Below are 6,527 nucleotides of genomic sequence, written 5' to 3' on the forward strand. Positions count from 1 at the left end.
TGTGTGTGTGTTGGGGCAGGGAGGGTTGGAAGTCTCATATATTTTTACATCTTTAGAAGAAACACAAGAAGGGTGAGAGAAAGGGAGAGGAAATGTGTAAAGGTCAAAGGCTCCAGGATATGACTCTTCCCTTTGCTTTTCCCCCATCTTATATAAAATTACTAAACTCACAAAATAATTAAGACATATGAATTGGAGAGATAGAAACCAGTGATGGGGCAAGGCTTTGTGTTCACACTAAAGTATTGGAATAAGGACTGTCCAGGCAGCCCAAAAGCACAGAAACAGAGAGAAGGAGGAGTAAACATCCAGCACATAAATCAACTCTGGGAAGGGCTTTTAGAGTTTCAGAGAGCTATAGTACTGGGGGGTTGAGGCACAGTTGAATCTCTGAGAGCCACTAAGGACTCAGTGGGCATCTCAGATGGATGGATGGAAGGATGGATGGATGGATAGATGGATGGATGGATGGATGGATGGATGGATGGATGGATGGATGGTTGGTTGCATGGATGGATGGATGGCTGGCTGCATGGATGGGTGGCTGCATGGATGGAGACAGAGGTAGAGAAATAAACAGCTGTGAGCTCCTTGAAGGCTGAGAGCATCAGCTACATTTTATTCATCTTGATATATTCAGGGCTGTACATGGCAGATATTTTATAAACTCTTATAGAATAAATGAATGAGTGAGTGATATACAAATGAATAAATAGATCATTAACTTGCAAGTACTGATCTTCTAATATATGCACTCTATCTATCCATTCTCTGTTACAGTTATCCTGAACCTTATGAGTTTATCTCATAAGCTTACATGTATGTCAAGGTTGAAGAAGATATTCCATCAGCTTAAGTATACTTACATTAAAGCAATGATTTAGTGCTTACAGAAGAAATAATCTTTCCTTCTGGTCCACCAGACAAACAATTATGTTCCATCTTCACTTTCTGTCATCCATCTGGGGGCAGGGGGGTGGGAGAGGAGATTGTAGAATGGACGTAACCTGCTAATGCAGCAATACATCGCCAGCCTGAGTAAGGTAGGAGCTACTACAAAGCAACTGGCTTGGGCTGATAAATGTGTCTGATTCCCCTTCTCAGGTTTCTCCAGGATTCTGGAACTGAACATACCATTCGGCTCTGCATATCTGAACAGCTCTTGTCATTAGCTAGATGTGAGAGTCTCCTGCCTGTGAAGTCCTAAATCAGGCACAGACCCTGCCCTCTCTGTACACATCCACACACAGCTCTGCTGGCCTGCACTGGAGCAATATGGGTCTGCCAACTGCTGCAGACTAATTTGATTTAGGCATCTTTTTTTCTAATCACACAAAGAATTTCAATAAAAAGTAGATCATTCCGATAACAGCTGTCAGTTCCAGCGCAGTCCTGGTAATTATCACCTTGTCAGACCTTGAAATCCTCCTACATGCTATGTCATGGTTCTGAGTTCATCTGAATTGATGAATTATTTGCGGAGATAATGAAACCTATCAGATTACCTTTCAACTTCATTTGAAATGAAATTAACTGGCAAGGAGACCATAATGACTTATGGAAAGACATTCTAGACAGCCTTAAAATCGCAGACTGATTTCCTCTCTCCTTTACTAAGTCTGCCATTCCTTCACCCTTTTCTCCAATTAGCCTGCTACTTCCTTTTTCTTCTCATTGGAGGCTTAGAAGGGCAGGAGACTGGAGAGGCTTGATCATTAAAAAAAAAGAAAAAAGAAAAAAGTGTGTGTGATGTGTGTATATGTGTGTGTGTGTGCGCGCACGTGTGTGTGTGTAGACAAGCTGCTGGTTCTAATTTCAAGGGGTGGAATTTCACATCTTCCTGCTTTTTTTCTCTCCCTGTCAACACCCCTCACTGCTAGTGAGGTTTTAGGAGGCAATCCTCAAAGATGAAAATCAAACAAGAAGGAAATTATGAATAGAATTATCCTCTTTTTCCTTTTCTTTCCCTTTTCCCTTTCATTGCCTAGAAATTAGACTTATAAATGCATAGCTCTAGCCCAGAACTTTCTCCTCCGACCCCTCTACTTACTTCCTTTTAAATATTTCACCTCAATGACCAATTGATATTCAAAGCCAACATATCTGTGGTGGGGACTGCTACACATTCACCAAAACCCACCTAGACTACATTTCCCAACGTTCCATGTGGGTGGGTGTGGCTTTATGACTGAGTTCTAAGCAAAGGAAAGTTGGGAAGTGATGTGTACCAGTTCCAAGTCTGACCCCTTCCAAAACCTATCATGTGACTCTCCCTGTTTTTCTCCCATCTGTTGACTGAATGGAGAGAATTCTAAAGACCTGGAATAGGTGGAGGAGCCACAAGATGGGAGGAGCCACAAGATAGAAGGAGCCTGGGTCTCTGAATGAGCTCATGGAAGCCTGTCTGACCAGGAACTCCTGCAATGGACTAGGACATGAACCCGAAATAGACTTCTATTGCATTCAGGGTTCATCTGCTACCATATGTTTTGGTTGCCCTGGCGTGAGGGCCAGACCAACCCCCAACCCAAAATTTGGTTCGGATGTTGACACTGACGATGCCACACATGCACAAGAGGGCATGAAGAGATCTATCACTCACAGAATGAGTCTTCAGGGGAAAGCAGGGCAGGCTCCCAATCAGGTCTAAAGATGGCTTGAGAGAGGGAAGAGGGGTGACTGGCTTGGGCTTTTATCGTGGTTAGTGGATGGGACTAAGGAGGGCTCGCAAACAAGCCAGGTTTTGCGTGGCTGGAACTCTCCTCTGTCGAGTGAGGGAGCATGAAGACTTTCTTATCAGCTTGCCCAGACGTGGGAGGAAGGGGAAGGGAGCCTGATGAGGCTTGAAAGCTGTCAGCAGTCAAACATCAAAAATGGAGCCAGTCTCTATCACACCATAGCTGGAATCACCTTGATCTATACAACATCAAAACCGAACACATTACCATCCATTACCCAGCATAGTCCTGACCCCTCCCCCTTGCTTCTCTTGGGACCAGACTGACCAACCACTCAAAAGCTGGACATGAACAAAGGGCAACCTTGTAGAAGTGATTGGCGTTAAAGTCACTCTCCCTGAGCACTTACTCTGCTCCCACCTGCTCCCTTCCCCCCACAGCCCCAGGTGGGAGAACTTCCCAGGGGTTGAGGGCAGAGCAGGAGCCACGAAGGCCCTGCTTCTGCCAGAAGAACCACACAAGGGCTAAGCTGACGATGGGCTTCAGACACGAGCAATACCCAGGGCACGGCGCGTGACTTCCTGTATGTTCCTCCCCACAGCTGCTTCCACGAGCCAGACTCTCTCAAGACAATAAACAACAGTCAGAGAAAGACCTGGCTTTTTTTCCCTCAAGGTTTTCTCGACTGTTACGGGTGCAGAAGGTGATGGAGCTCAGTGTTAGTCACTATGTGACTCTGGAGACCCAGCTGTCTTTGCTCCTTTGAGTCTATGTTTCAGTGATTCGGAGGAGAATGAGCCCAGGGATGTTTGCAGCGGGAACCAACCTGCAGGCGCTCTGTCTAAGCCTTTGCCTGTTTTCCTGCTACTGAACCCAGAAAGATGTCTCCAGGATGCAGGCCCCCCCATTGTCTTAACACTCTTCCCTCCTACTTTCCTTATAGGACACTGATTCCTACTGACCGTAGCACTTATCTCTGCCTCCTGCTGGTTCCAAAAGCAATCCAAAATTCAATTTACTTCAACATATATTTACTGTGGTCTATTAAGAACTAAGCCCAGCTCCAGAGCTATTGAAATAAATACCTATCCTCAAAGAGCTTATAATCTATCAAATCCTGAACTCAACCTACATTTACGTTATGTGGATTGATTATCACTAGTGGTATTACCCAATGTGGAGCAAGCCCGACCTTTTCACATGACTTGCAATGCTTAGTTCCATAGGTGGAACCTATTCCATCCCATAGTACATACTCATCTCTCAGTCACCACGAGCCCATCTGTCCCATGCCTCTCTCTGAGTCTCTCCTGCTACATTTCACGGAGACCGTCATCCTCGTGATGCTCATGACTGCAGGGTTTGGGAAAGTCTGCTGATGCACTCAGCCCAGTTCCCACAGGTACTTGACCACAGAACACACCTTCTACCTGACACCTCTCCAGAACCCTCCCAGGGAACAACTGCTGCAGCTCCATACGAAGAGGAAAGGGTGGGGGAAGGTTGCTTCCATCCAAATCCTGCCCTCTGCCCACTTGGAGCCTTTGGGGTTTTTTGGGGGGGGTTTGTTTTGTTTTGTTTTGTTTTTGGCCATGCCACACAGCACGCAGGATCGTAGTTTCCCAACCAGGGATCCACCCCGTGCCCCGTGGAGTGGAAATGTGGAGTCTTAACCACTGGACAAGCAGGGAAGTCTCTCTTGAGCCTTTGGTTCTTTGAAAAGTCTTCTTTTTTTTTTTTTTAACATCTTTATTGGAGTATGTTGCTTTACAATGGTGTGTTAGTTTCTGCTTTATAACGAAGTGAATCAGCTATACATATATATATAGCCCCATATCTCCTCCATCTTGCGTCTCCCTCTCACCCTCCCTATCCCACCCCTCTAGGTGGTCACAAAGCACCAAGCTGATCACCCTGTGCTATGCGGCTGCTTCCCACTAGCTATTTTACATTTGGTAGTGTATATATGTAAATACCAGTCCCTCACTTCGTCCCAGCTTACCCTTCCCACTCCCCATGTCCTCAAGTCCATTCTCTACGTCTGCGTCTTTATTCCTGTCCTGCCCCTAGGTTTTTCAGACCATTGTTTTTTTTTTTAGATTCCATATATATGTGTTAGCATACAGTATTTTTCTCTTTCTGACTTACTTCACTCTGTATGACAGACTCTAGGTCCATCCACCTGACGACAAATAACTCAATTTAGTTTCTTTTTATGGCTGAGTAACATTCCATTGTATATATGTGACACATCTTCTTTATCCATTCATCTGTCAATGGACATTTAGGTTGCTTCCATGTCCTGGCTATTGTAAATAGAGCTGAAATGAACACGTGGTACATGACTCTTTTTGAATTACGGTTTTCTCAGGGTATATGCCCAGTAGTCGGATTGCTGGGTCATATGGTAGTTCTATTTGTAGCTTTTTAAGGAGCCTCCATACTGTTCTCTATAGTGGCTGTATCAATTTACATTCCCACCAACAGTGCAAGAGGGTTCCCTTTTCTCCACATCCTCTCCAGCATTTATTGTTTGTAGATTTTTTGATGATGGCCATTCTGACCAGCGTGAGGTAATACCTTATTGTAGTTTTGATTTGCATTTCTCTAATGATTAGTGATGTTGAGAATCCTTTCATGTGTTTGTTGGCAATCTGTATATCTTCCTTGGAGAAATGTCTAATTAGGCCTTCTGTCCATTTTTGGATTGGGTTGTTTGTTTTATGATACTGAGCAGCATTAGTGGCTTGTAAATCTTGGAGATTAATCCTTTGCCAGTTGCTTCATTTGCAAATATTTTCTCCCATTCTGAGGGTTGTCTTTTCATCTTGTTTATGGTTTCCTTTGCTGTGCAAAAGCTTTTAAGTTTCATTAGGTCCCATTTGTTTATTTTTGTTTTTCTTTCCATTCCTCTAGGAGGTGGGTCAAAAAGGATCTTGCTGTGATTTATGTCATAGAGTGTTCTGCCTATGTTTTCCTCTAAGAGTTTGATAGTTCTGGCCTTACATTTAGGTCTTTAACCCATTTTGAGTTTATTTTTGTGTATGGTGTTAGGGAGTGTTCTAATTTCATTCCTTTACATGTAGCTGTCCAGTTTTCCCAGCACCACCTATTGAGAGGCTGTCTTTTCTCCATTGTATATGCTTGCCTTCTTTATCAAGAATAATGTGACAATACGTGTGTGGGTTGATCTCTGGGCTTTCTATCCTGTTCCACTGATCTATATTTCTGTTTTTGTGCCAGTACCATACTGTCTTGATTACTGTAGCTTTGTAGTATAGTCTGAAGTCCAGGAGCCTGATTCCTCCAGCTCTGTTTTTCTTTCTCAAGATTGCTTTGGCTACTTGGGGTCTTTTGTTTTTCCATACACATTGTGAAATTTCTTTTTATAGTTCTGTGAAAAATCCGACTGGTAGTTTGATAGGGATTGTATTGAATCTGTACATTGCCTTGGGTAGTATAGTCATTTTCACAATATTAATTCTTCCAAGCTGAGAACATATCTCTCCATCTGTTTGCACCATCTTTAATTTCTTTCATCAGTGTCTTATAATTTTCTGCATACAGGTCTTTTGTCTCCTTAGGTAGGTTTATTCCTAGATATTTTATTCTTTTTGTTGCAATGGTAAATGGGAGTGTTTTCTTGATTTCACTTTCAGATTTTTCATCATTAGTGTATAGGAATGCCAGAGATTTCTGTGCATTAATTTTGTATCCTGCTACTTTACCAAATTCATTGATTAGCTCTATTAGTTTTCAGGTAGCATCTTTAGGATTCTCTGTACATAGTATCACGTCATCTGCAAACAGTGACAGCTTTACTTCTTTTCTGATTTGGATTCCTTTTAT

The sequence above is a fragment of the Neophocaena asiaeorientalis genome, unplaced genomic scaffold (genome assembly GCF_003031525.2).
Source record: "Neophocaena asiaeorientalis asiaeorientalis breed wild unplaced genomic scaffold, Neophocaena_asiaeorientalis_V1.1 scaffold634, whole genome shotgun sequence".
NCBI classification, from domain to species: Eukaryota; Metazoa; Chordata; class Mammalia; order Artiodactyla; family Phocoenidae; genus Neophocaena; species Neophocaena asiaeorientalis.